This window comes from Delphinus delphis, chromosome 2 (assembly GCF_949987515.2).
Source record: "Delphinus delphis chromosome 2, mDelDel1.2, whole genome shotgun sequence".
Taxonomy (NCBI): domain Eukaryota; kingdom Metazoa; phylum Chordata; class Mammalia; order Artiodactyla; family Delphinidae; genus Delphinus; species Delphinus delphis.
The window spans coordinates 31,453,179-31,466,228 of NC_082684.1; the positions used below are offsets into that span (position 1 = coordinate 31,453,179).

At 43.6% G+C, this 13,050-nt stretch overlaps 1 protein-coding gene across 12 annotated transcripts in view; it reads right to left on the reverse strand.

Annotated features, from left to right (window-relative positions):
- The window catches only part of SIPA1L1 (signal induced proliferation associated 1 like 1), a 500,730-nt gene that overhangs the window by 472,040 nt on the left and 15,640 nt on the right, over positions 1–13,050 (reverse strand). For 11 of the 12 annotated variants that reach the window (XM_069540435.1, XM_069540434.1, XM_069540433.1 and 8 more), the window contains exons 3-4: positions 10,184–10,457; positions 2,324–2,394 (exon numbers count right to left, since the gene is read on the reverse strand). The gene's annotated coding sequence lies outside the window, so the exon portion shown is untranslated. The remainder of the gene's footprint in view (positions 1–2,323; positions 2,395–10,183; positions 10,458–13,050) is intronic. The other variant, XM_069540429.1, reaches the window with a different exon arrangement.

Genomic DNA, 13,050 nt, shown 5'->3' on the forward strand with positions numbered 1-13,050 from the left:
ACCAACATGCACAAGGGTTCTAATTTCTCTGCATCCTTGTCAACACTTGTTATTTTCTGTTGTCTTTTTTTTTTCCATAATTGCCCTCCTAATGGGTATGAAGTGGTATCTCATTGTGGTTTTGATTGGCATTTCCCTACTGATAAGTAAAATTGAGCAAAAGACAATTTCCTTTACTTTTTTTCTTTCAGATTAAAGAACTACATCATGTACTTTAGAAAATTTGAAAGATCGGGAAACAGAAATTAAAGTACAGGAACACGCAAGAGGAAAAAACCACTTGCAATCCAGTTACCTAGAGATAAACACTGTTAACATCCTTCCAGTCTTTCTTTCTATGTAAATGAATTTTTATGGCAAAAATTCATTTCCTTATTTAGCAACTCCCCACCTAGCCCTGCCCCAAGAAGAGACCTTTTTTGTTCAGGGAACGATCTGCTAAGTTCCCTGAGGGGTATGCTGGAGGTAAAAATATCTTGTTTGGTTTTAGGCTTAATATCAGGTTTTTGCTTTGCTGAGTGGACATATAACAAAGGGCAAGAGCCAACTGCTCAATGAGGACGCTTTTAGGGGCTGGAGATGGCGAAAGGGAAGCATGTGGCCGAGAAGAGGAACAAGTGAGGTGAGTGTGCTACAAGGGAAGAGAATTTTGGAGCAAAGAACAGATATCCATGGAGGAATCTGATTACATTTCTGTCTTCCTCCAAGAACTTCAGTGACATCCATATTGCTCATCAGGGGATGGTGGGGTGGGTTTGCTATAGAGAACATCATGAATATACCAACATGGCTGGAAAAGAACAAACGCAGAGCCTTGCCACAGGGCTGGAACAGAAAGAGACATAGCTTACGCTATGTGGGACCTTAGAACCTTAGAGATTGGGACCTTAGAAAACCTGGGCTCATACTATGCACAATGCTCTGTTGGCATTTTCCCATGTATTTAAGAGTCTCCTGAAGTATTCTATCCAGGCCAAGACTAGGAACTAGTTACCAAAAATCCACTTCCTCTTCCTGGGTTCCTTTGCAGTTAGATGTGCCCATGTGACTAGTTTACGCCAAGGGAGGGTGTAAAGAGTTTGTCCCATTTCTAGGCCAAGGCTTTTTTTTGTGTGTCTGTGGTACACGGGCCTCTCACTGCTGTGGTCTCTCCCATTGCGGAGCACAGGCTCCGGACGCGCAGGCTCAGTGGCCATGGCTCACGGGCCCAGCCGCTCTGCAGCATGTGGGATCCTCCCGGACCAGGGCACGAACCCGTGTCCCCTGCATCGGCAGGTGGACTCTCAACCACTGTGCCACCGGGGAAGCCCTAGGCCAAGGCTTTTAAAAAGCAGTGGTGCCCACCTCATCCTCCTTTCCCTTCCTCCAGCTTGATAAGGGTGATGACAAGGCCCTAAGCGACGGGGGAGCCAAAAGATGGAAGGAACCTAGGTTCCTGAAAAACCAATGAAACCATGCAGAAGAAAGCCAGCTGCTGACGAGGAACACTTGTTTCCCATTGTTATGTGACTGTCATTTCTATTCATAACAGCCTAGTCTGTCCTGGCTAATATATCATCATCGAATGCAATTTAATTATCCAGTACTCTATTGTTAGATGGCTAGACTGGATAAACTGCATTTTGAGGTGTAATATTGTGTTTTAGTTCCACTGCCCAGTAGTCGAGTGTATCAGATAAAAGGGTTTTGGCTGCAAGTAACAGAAAACCTAATTGGAATTCACAAACAAGAAGGGATTTATCGGCTAACTGGGAGCATAGAGGTAAATGGACTGTACTGACGGCTACAATGATGTGAAGACTCAGTTTCTTTCTACCTCTCTTCTTTTTTTTTTTTTTTTGCGGTACGCGGGCCTCTCACTGCTGTGGCCTCTGCCGTTGCGGAGCACAGGCTCCGGACGCGCAGGCTCAGCGGCCATGGCTCACGGGCCCAGCCGCTCCGCGGCATGTGGGATCTTCCCGGACCGGGGCACAAACCGTGTCCCCTGCATCGGCAGGTGGACTCTCAAACACTGCGCCACCAGGGAAGCCCTACCTCTCTTCTTTTTTATACCCAATGTTCGTTGCCTCCTAGGGCTAACTTCCTGATGATTGTAGAAGAATTTCACGCTCTCTTGTTCTCACGTGACAGGAGAGTTTGTCTCTCACAATCAACCAACAGCAGCTCAAAGCTTTGCACTGACTGGCTCATCCCTGAACCAAACCTTGTGACCATGACAATTGGACTTCCAGTAGCGGAGACCAATCAGGGCTATCTTCTGGAGCTGAGAGTAGGTTTGGTCCCACCCAGCAATGGCTAGATGGCTGCCACCAGTGGTGCTTACCTTTATACAGAGATGGAGAAACTGCGTTGCTCAGATAGACAAAGGAGAAAGTCACTTGATTCCAGCTTTCCCTGAAACAAAGAAAGTTTCGGGAGATGCTAAATAAAAGTGAAGTAATTTCCCCCTTCTATGCATTGAAATATGTCTTTGGAAAAATTACTTTCTGCAAAAAAGATAAGAAAGATGGAAATGGTGAAAGAAGTAGATGATTTAAAGACAAGGACACAGAGTCAACAACCTGGGGAAAATTAAATGACTTGGAAATGAAGTCCGGATATTTGAGAAAGAATATTTTATATGAGACACTCTCATGGTGGGATGGTACGAAACAGAATTTAAGGAAAGGACAGTGGTATATCTGGATGTCATGTGTGGGAAATTAAAGCTCAAATCTCTTTCTCGGCTGGTTCTCTCTCTGCTATTGGAATACCTTGCACATTTATGCACATTGAGCGTGACTGTCAAGGACACTGTCTGTATGCTAAATTCAGGCCAGTTATGCTGACCTCAGCCTTTCCTCCAAACAGTATAAATTCATTTTCCTGGAAATCGTGGAATGGACTAGAAACAGAAGAGAGGTAGGTAGGTAAAGGCTTTTCTTCCTATACTGCATCACTCTTTACCTCTAAGACAGGAATTAGATAGGTTTTACTTGTTGGTTCACAGAGGAATTGGACCAATTATTTTTATGCACACAAAAATAATTCCTTTCAGCACAGATGCTCATTGATTGACTTAAAAACCCCCAGTGTGTAAAACCTGCACAAACAAAAGGCATGCAAAGAGATCTGCTATAATAAGATTAAGTTCAAATGGCAAGGCAGGTGTTGAATTGAAAATTAACTGGCAATGTCAACCACAAAATGGTCTAACTCACCTTCTCTACAGAAGCAAGGGAGCCTGCTCTGTTTGTTTTTCTGCCTTACTCCCTCCCCAATGCAATTCTCATATTTCCAATGCAATCCTCAAAATCCAACTCATCTTCCACTTCCTCCGTGGAATCTTCCTGAACTACTACAGCCTCTATCTCCAGACTCCCTGGCACTCACTGAAAAGGTACTAAAGAATAGGGGTTAAAAGCTCAGACTGTGATGTCAGCCCTGCGATCAACCTAGATCCTTAGTCCACTAGCTGTGTGACCTGGGACTCATCCACTCTGAGCCTCAGTTTCCTTGTCTGAAAAATGGGACCAAGAGGGTGACTGTAAGAATAAAATGAGATAGTGCATGCAATGAGATAATGCCTGGAGCAGGAACTCAAACAGGGACTTTAAATGTCAACATATTGTTCAAAAGTGCACCACTAGTCAGGACTTCCTGTTTGATGGCGGGTCAAACGGAAATTTGGATCTTGAAGCAATTTAGAAATGGGCCAAACTCACTTATGAAAATTGTTTTTGTGAGATTGTAATGAGATTTGGGGGAAGAGGCAACATTTAACAGATTCTCCATCACCTAAAAAATGAATGAACCAATGAGCCATTACAAAGGATCATTATGAATTTGTTCACTGAAACAAATCTGTAAGGCCCTGGATTGAGCAACACAGCTAACCAGCACTTAAAGTGGTGAAAGTTTCTTTCTTTTTCTTTTTCACAGACGTCTATTGCTTGTGTGAGCAGCTTTTGACAGGAAAGAGCTCTCTGCAGGAGGCATCCTTTTGTCTTGTCACCAACCTTAAACCAGGCACCCCCATGCTCCACTCATCTCCGGCCCTAGCACCCCTTTCAAATCTTTTGATCACCCAATACCTTGCCTAATTTGTTGGTTCTTTCTGTAGATCAAAGAAACAGAAATGAAGAATAAGTAATTGTCAGATGACCAGATCTCTTCCCTAGTTTCCCCTTCAGTAATCCTGCGGAACAAACTGTGTGAACAAAATAGCACAGAAAGAAAAATCACAAGAAGTCGACAAGCCTGCAGGCAGTGGGGGATGGCAACGACTCTGATCGCCTGCAGGCAGTGGGGATGGCAACGACTCTGATCCCCTATCTCAACGATGAACCGAGATTACGTCCCTTTTTCCCTTTAAAAACTTTCGTGGCCGAGCAGAATCTTCGGAGACACTGAGTCCACCATCTCCCCAGATTGTGAGCATTCTGATTAAAAGCAACTTTCCTTTCTACCAACATCTCTTTCTCGGGTATTGATTTTCGAGCGGCGAGCAGCCAGACCTGATTCGGTAACACTTATTCACGTCCAGTGGTGAGAGAATGGGCCACAGAACGGTATAAAGCAGCACCAGAGCTCTGGCCCAGTTCCCCCCCAGGCCTGATCTTGGGAAAGTTACGTACTCCCTCCCAAGTAACAGTTTCCTCATCTATGAAATGGGAATAAAATTCTCCCTATATCAAATGGTTTCTGTGAGAATTAAACAAGCCAATTCATGCAAAGAACTCAGTTTAGTATCTGACACAATATATATTCAATAAATGTACGGAATTATGGTAAAAATAACTATCCCACCATTCAGATTTCTTACTACTTTTCTTGAGCATTGTCTTCAAACGTGGACTCATTTGTTTAAGCACACCTTTACGTGAAACTTGGAGGCAGCACTTTGCTGTTTTATGGAATTTGCATTTTTTAACCAATAAATCTTTTGAACAGTGCTCTGTGGATATCAAGAATGATAATGATAAGGGTTGTTACAGAAAATCCATGTAAGAGATGGGAGAACTAGACCCATAGGTGAGGGAGGTTGGTATGATCTATAATTACTTATTTGAAAAATCAGCTCCTCTCCCAAATTGAGTTGATTTCCTACCATCAGCAAGATATGCTTCAGATTCTTCTTGGACAAGAAAATTTCTAAAAGTCTTATACCTAACCAAATCGTCTATGCCCTTGAACTAAATCTGGGAAACTCTGGGTTATGATATTATGCACCTAATACAGTAGGAATGAGCTTAAAGTAATTCTCCATAGAGAGATCTACAGAAAGGCTGTTCTTTGTATATATTCTGAGATGATGTCACGGTCTCACTTTCATTGGGAGGGGGCCAGGAATTGTGATAGGGCTGGGGCCCAGCAATGACGGCTGGCTCCTCTCACCTGGACCCTTTGAGAACAATGACCCTTTTGTGAGTTATCAGGCCTTTCTTCTGGTGAAAGGAAGAACAGACACTTGACCTACAGGTGCCTAACTGTAAGAAGGCTCTAACTACCAAGGCTAAAGGCCACAGACAGGCACTGGCCAGCCACTGAGGATGCACTGAGCCAGACAGGCATGGCCACTACCCTCCTGGAGCTTACACTCTAGTGGGAAAGACAGCAAATACATGATGGGTAAACATAATTACAACTGTAATGAACCCCACGAAATACAGAGAAGCACTGGATTTTATACTGGGACTTGATGGAAAGGCGAGAGGGGAGGTTAGGCATGAAATTGCAAACACAACTTTTATATCAAAACGAGCATAGATACATGACGTAGAACACAAACTTGCTTCAGTGTTAGAGATAAAGGTGGAGACGGCAGAGAAAGCGCATTTGCCTGGAGTGGGACTCGCTATGTCTCATCCTCTCCTGAGTTCTGTGTTGAGGCTTCCAGCCTCAAGGGGTGGCTGAGTAGCAAGAGTTTGAGAAACCCTGGCTGGGGCACAGTGGGCTTGGGCTCCAGGGGTGAAGCCGTCTAAAGACATGAGAAGACACCTTCTGGCTGGCTGGGGGGCAGCCCAGGGCCAGGAGATCCCTGGCCCAGATTGGCAGCCAGCAACTCCTTTACCTGCTGTGGCATTCTCCAAATTCATCACGAAGCTTTCAGTGTTGTCTCCTCAGCCCAGGAAGCCCCTCTTGTTTTAAGTTACCATCTAATCTTCCATCAGGGTGTAGATGAAACTGTTTGTCTTGGGACAGAAAGGAGCCAGTGGGGCATGTGGTGGTGGGAGAGGAGAGAAAGAGAGGAGACGGACCTCTGACTCACTCCCCTTTCCTACCGCACTCTGTTCTCTTTCTTTAGGCAATTGTCAACTCATCTGCTAATTATCTAAGTCCACCCCCTGGGACACAGTAGGCTCAAAGCATCTGCCGTATGATGTCAACCATCCTCTGAATACTACCTGCACTCCTGTACCTCCCCCACCAGCACCTTTAAACTCCTCTGATTAGACCAGCATGAGGCATTTCTGAGGTGTGGAGAAGGGCCACTCAGATTGCCATGGGACGATAAGCCACTGGTGGTGAGAAACGGACTCACAGAAGGCAGCCTTCTCTCTCACACAACGTGTGGGATGGAAACGCTTGGAAAAGTCTCACCCGCTCCCGCCCCCAAGGTGGTACCAGTTGCAGGAGAATCTCCAGAACCAGGAAAGCTCATGGCACGGTAGAACCTGAATGTGTCCAGGGACTCAGCCCAGAACTACTGAATCCTTGAATTCTTGAACCCCATCAAACCCAAACAGGCCCTGCGTAAAACATACTAAAGGATAACTGAGAAATTAAAACAACCCCTTAAAAACTTTAATAATTCTATTACTACAGGACTCTAGTTATTTGTAATGGTCTTTCACTTTCTTAGATCCCTTTGAGATAGGCTGGGACCTGGCACCTGGGACCCTTTACTGGAGTGCTTGCACCTGGACTAATGTCTCCTGCAGCAACAGAATACAAAGAAACTATAAGGGACTAAAAATAACTGCATGCATGAGCAGTTGGGACAAATTATGAGCAATAAGATACAAAAAAGCCACAAACCAAATGCCATTTCTTAGGTATGGGGAGCAAAAGCAGGGCACTGCCCATGATCCCTGCACACAGCAGCACCAAGGGGGTGGGCAGATCAGTTAAGCCACCCCTCCAGCTTGACCCACAGATCCACCCCTACCCTCACCCCATTTAAGGAACCAGCCCGCCATCCTCGGAGAGCAAGCAAGGGAACCTGTTACTTGTTTTCACTCCCAATAAAGCCTTGCCTGAATTCCTAGTCTGGCCTGTTATCAATTTCTATTGATTAAAGAGTCCCAGGACCCGGTGTTCCCTGGTGGCGCAGTGGTTGAGAGTCCGCCTGCCGATGCAGGGGACACGGGTTCGTGCCCGGGTCTGAGAAGATCCCACATGCCGTGGAGTGGCTGGGCCCGTGAGCCATGGCCGCTGAGCCTGCGCGTCCGGAGCCTGTGCTCCACAACGGGAGAGGCCACAACAGTGGGAGGCCCGCGTACCGCAAAAAAAAAAAAAAGAGTCCAAGGACCCAAGTCAGTAACACCTTGACGTGCATCATTAGCAGTTGTCTGGCTGTCAGGATCGCTTGTCACACATAAGAAAGTTTTTACGTTTGTGAGAATAATTACAATGTGCAGGGAATGCCTGTGTTGATCCATGGATGCTGTAATTAACCTCATGCTCCCTGAGATTTGCACACCTGTACACCAGCTCCACCATAAAATCTGATGCCTTAAGATACAGAATACTTTTTTTTTTTATGCTGAGAATTTAATTCATGGTACATTTCAAACCAGTTGGAGAAAGAAGGAAATACCCAATAAATGGTATTGGGTTGACACGCTACCTGCTTCAGGGCAGAGAAAAGGTAGCCTAGCCTTCTCTACACCACCTCACATCTTATCCAATAATTAATTCCTTATGATTAAAGAGCTAAACAAAAAACAAAACTAACAACTTAAAAATATCTGTATATATAGGATAATTTCAAAAAGAAATCCTGAGTTAGGAAAAGCCTTCTTAAAGCAAGACTTCAAATCCAGAAATATTAAATAAAAATAACTGAGATTTGATTACATGAAAATGGCGAACTATGCGACCAAAAAAATGCCATGAACAAAATGAAAAACAATGGCACAGCAACAGTGGAAAACAGTATGAAGTTTCCTCAAAACATTAAAACTAGAACTATCCTATAATCCAGCAATTCCACTTCTGGGTATATATTTAAGTGAAATGAAATTACTATCTCCAAGAGATATCCACACTCCCATAGTCACTGCAGCATTACTCACATGAGCTAAGAGTTGGAAATAACCTAAGTTTGTTTGAGGGATGAATGCATAAAGAAAATATGGTATATATATATTCTTCTGCCACAAAAACAAGAAGGAAATCCTGCCATTTGCAAAAACATGGGTGGACCTTGAGGGCATTATGCTAAGTGAAATAAGTCAGACAGAGAAAGACAAATACTGGATGATCTCACTTACATGTAGGATCTTAAAAAGCCAAACTCATAGAAACAGTGGGACGGTGATGGCCAGGGGCAAATGTGGATGTGGGGAGATGTTGATCAAAGGGTCCAAACTCCAGTTACAAGATGAATAAGCTCTGTGGACCTCATGTACAGCATGGGGACTATAGGTAACAATACTGTATTGTACACTTGAAAGCTGCTAAGAGAGTAGATCTTAAATGTTCTTACCACACACATACACATGTAAGATATTTTCATGATGTGACGGATTGTGATGAACATTTTTCAATATATTACATATTGAATCATCACATTGTACATCATAAACCTACACAATGTTATATGCCAATTATATCTCAATAAAGTTGGGGAAAAAAAGCCAAAAACAAAATTAAAAACTAAATGGCCAAACTGGACGCAAATAAAGATACACCTCACAAGCTGCCTCCCTAGCAATCTTTTCTCAGTAGAATCCCTCTTTATCAACACTCAGATTTCATAAAGCATACATACCTCTCCAATGTAACATGTTTAGGGACTAGATTTACATAGAAAACTTTATTTGTACATCTCCCAAATTTAATATAACATTTTAAACAAAGTAATATATTTATGGTGGAGGGGGCAGGAATTCTTTAGTTACTTTCCAAATACTGGAGGAATTTCAGAATCATATGCAGATGTTTTGAAGAGGGCGGAATATCAACAAAGGGATGTGAGTCAGATGTTGACGGTGCTGAGAGGCTGTGTGGCTGCACACATGCAAATGTCTGTTAAAAGTCAGAGTCACTGTGTGGTCAACAGGAAGCAATGTTTTCTACATCTGACATACTAAGTAATTTGTTACGTTTACTGACTTTCTCTTTGTTTTAGGAAACTGGTTGGTAGTGATGGATTAGCAAAAAAGAGGCTACTGGTTAATATTTTCACTCTGTGTCTGGCTTTTAGGAAGGTTCCTGATGGTAAATGAAAGATACTCATATTCACAAGCAGTAGTACAAAGGATTAATATTGAGAAAAACTATAATTCTACATATTCAAATGTGAAAGAATAAACAACCACTAGAGAATGGGTGGAGAAGGGAAACAGACAACTCACAAAAGAAAAAACTGTGAAATTAGCCAACAAATACAAACAACACTCAACCTCACCAACAAACAAGAAAAGGCACTATATGCATTAAAACAATGAACAACCATTTAAAAAATTTATCAGATCAACAAAAAGAAAAAGTTTAATAATATTAAGAGTTGTTGAGGATTTGGGAAATCAGGCATATTGCTGATGTCTGTGTACACTGATGAGGCATTTTTCCAGGCAAATTGGTGGTATCTATTAGAAATGGTAATGCACACATGCTCTATTTTAACAACTAATTTCTAGAAACCTATTATTCAGAAATACACATGTGCACAGACATATGCATAAGGATAAATATCACATTATTTGTAACAGAAAAAAATTTTGAAAAGATCCAAAAGTACACCAAGAATTTAAATATATTATGGCATGAAATGCCATATAGTTGTTAGAAGGAGTGGGGTAGGCTTATATGTACTGATATGAAAAGGTCTCTGAGGTAGATTAAATGAACAGAGCAAGCTGCAGAACAACATGTGAATATTCTACATTTATGTACATACATATATATTCATACACACACACACACTCTTAGGCAAATACATAAGAAAGGGGACTGAGGTGCTGAGAGCAGTTACCTCTGGGAGGGAAGTTGTCCTAGGAGGAGGTAGTGGGAGATGTCTTCTTGTTCACCAAACTTTCCAGTTTCTTTCCCAGCTGCGCTCCTCTCTGTAGGATATATCGCCACACTGTTGACCTTGGGAATGGCCATGTGACTTGCTTTGGCCAAAGAGATGTTGATCACTTTTGTGCTAAGCTGTAGAAGTCAGGGCCTCATTTGTCTTGTCTTTTTCTTTCTGCCAGATTGACAGTGTTCCAGATAGAGGCTAGGTTTTTCCATCAGCTTTGGTTCTGGTGTGAAAAAGGCAATAAGCAGAGCTTGTAGCCAACTCGTGATAAACATGTAGTGTGAACAAGAAATAAACATTTGTTGCTATAAGCCACTGAGATTTGGGGGGGTGTTTGTTACGTGGCCTACTCTGACTGATACAAATAAAGGAACACTTCTACACGTTTTGTGTACTTCTCAACTATATAAGCATTTTGCAATATATATATATACACTCATATATTACTTGTATAATAAACTAATTTTTTTAATAGTTTAATTATTTTAACATTATTTATTTATTCATTTTTGTCTGCATTGGGTTTTCATTGCTGTGAGCGGGCTTTCTCTAGTTGTAGTGAGCGGGGGCTACTCTTCGTTGTGGTGCGCAGGCTTCTCATTGCAGTGGCTTCTCTTGTGGTGGAGCATGGGCTCTAGGCACGTGGGCTTCAGTAGTTGTGGCACGCGGGCTCAGTAGTTGTGGCTCACAGGCTCTAGGGCACAGGCTCTGTAGTTGTGGCGCACAGAATTAGTTGCTCCACAGCATGTGGGATCTGCCCAGAGCAGGGCTCGAACCTGTGTCCCCTGCATTGGCAGGTGGATTCTTAACCACTGTGCCACCAGGGAAGTCCATAATAAACTAATTTCTAAAAATTGACATCTTTGCAAAATTACAAATGACTATATGTCAAGGACCTTTGAGATTGTTGACAAATAGAGACTGCAAAGCTAAATGCTGGAATTCCAAGGGCAATTGAAGTACCTGCCTGAGACCTGCAGGCCAACATACCATGGCTACAACCTGAAATGCTGGGAAAAGGTAGAAGGTGTGTTTTATCAAACCAATGGCCAAGAAATACAGTGGTTAAGTGGATATGTGAGAATTCTTCTTGTGTACGTTAGTTGGGGAGGTCAGGGCAGTAAACATTCTACCCCCAACCACAATGACAAAGGGCATCCAAATACATGGTGGGACCACAGTGGTTGCTTTCATAGATATTGGGAGACATCGTTCTTCCATAGCAGGGATTGAGTGGCAATTACCGCTGACTCACAGCTGTCTGAATGTATCAGTCCCATCAGATATGCCCAGAACACAAAGAATTTGAGAACTACCAACCCAGGAAATAGAGCAGGTAATTGCATGTAGACTCTTATTTCCTGGTGGGGCTGATGTCCCATGCTAAAATTCCAGACTTAGTCATTGATTGCACAACTCCTGTGTCAGGCACTGTCATTGCCGTCAGCCATGCACACAATCTTAGCTCTCAAACTCACAGCTCAGATCAATAACACATACCCTGAGGCAGGGATAACAGTAATAGCAGTAGCAACCCTTTCTTAAGGGGGTAGCAGTTTCCAAGCATTGTGCCAGGTATATATTATTTCTAATTAAAAAAAAAATCCTGCATAATTATGCCTACTTTTTTGAATGAAGAAACTGAGGTGGAGAGAAATTAATGAACCTCCTTCAGTTCTGAGAACCCCTAGGTAAGGATCCATCTCAAGTTCCTTTTGTTGTCTAAACAAGTCACCTCCTCTGCAAAGGGATGATAGATAATAGCATCAAAGGGGGAGTGACTGAGCCTTGAATCAGAACTTTAACCTAGAGAGCAGGGCGCAGAGACCCAGCTTTTTGCCTATGCTATCTGCAGAGGGCGATTCAGAGCCTGGCTAGCGGCCAGCCTGGTGATCTGACTTAGGTTAGCTATGGTTAGCATTCCCCCCATCTCTGCCCTCACCCCCTCCTTCTTCTAGTGCTGGAAGTAAACATCTGCCTTGCTCAGGGCATGAGGGTGGGAGTAAAGAAAGTCCTCACAACAGCAACAGTCCTTTGCTGTTGTGCAAAGAATTCTAGAAGATGCAGATCTGGGTTGTGGCAGCACGAGAGGCCCCAAGGTGCAACCCCTCAAGTCCCTTCCATGGCTGAGGCTGGGGAATCAGTCCCATGTATTTGCTATCAGCTCAGTACTCTGTTTAACTTTCTTCCTGGTGAAGCACTCAGCACAGAGAAATACCCTAGGAGATCTAACTCAGAGCTGTTCTTGGTTTCTTAAGGAAATTTAACCTAAACAAGGAGGTGGCAGGGCTCTCAGCCCCGGGACTGTAACCATGTGGGGCTCATCTTCCCACCCAATGGGGGAGCAGAGAACAGTGAGTAGAGGACGGTTCACCAAAGAGCCTGAAAGCTCCCGAGCAAGAGGCGTTGGGGGTGGTCTCCTTTCCCAGGCTCTCCTTCAGGACTGAGGTCACAGGGTTCAGCTGCCTTTGCACCCGAGGACCGGCAAGGCCCCCAGGGCGCTCAGAACAGAGCCAGGGGCTTCTCAGTCAGATGAGAGAAATTCTGGGCAACTTTCAGGATGGCAAGTCAGAGTTTGATGAGTGGCTCAGCTCCGTATTGTGGATGGAAGTAAGGAGAAAGAAAGAAATTCATGTAAATCTCCCAACAGGCAACCCAGCTGGCACTGAAATGGCCGATAAGAGGGAAAACTTGAGCAAGAGGTGAAGAGGATATGAGGATGCTCCTGGGACACATGGGTTTCTCCCTGGGATGTGAGAAAACTGCACAAACATTTTGGTGGAGCACCTGGTGGCGGAGGTTTCATCAGAGTTATG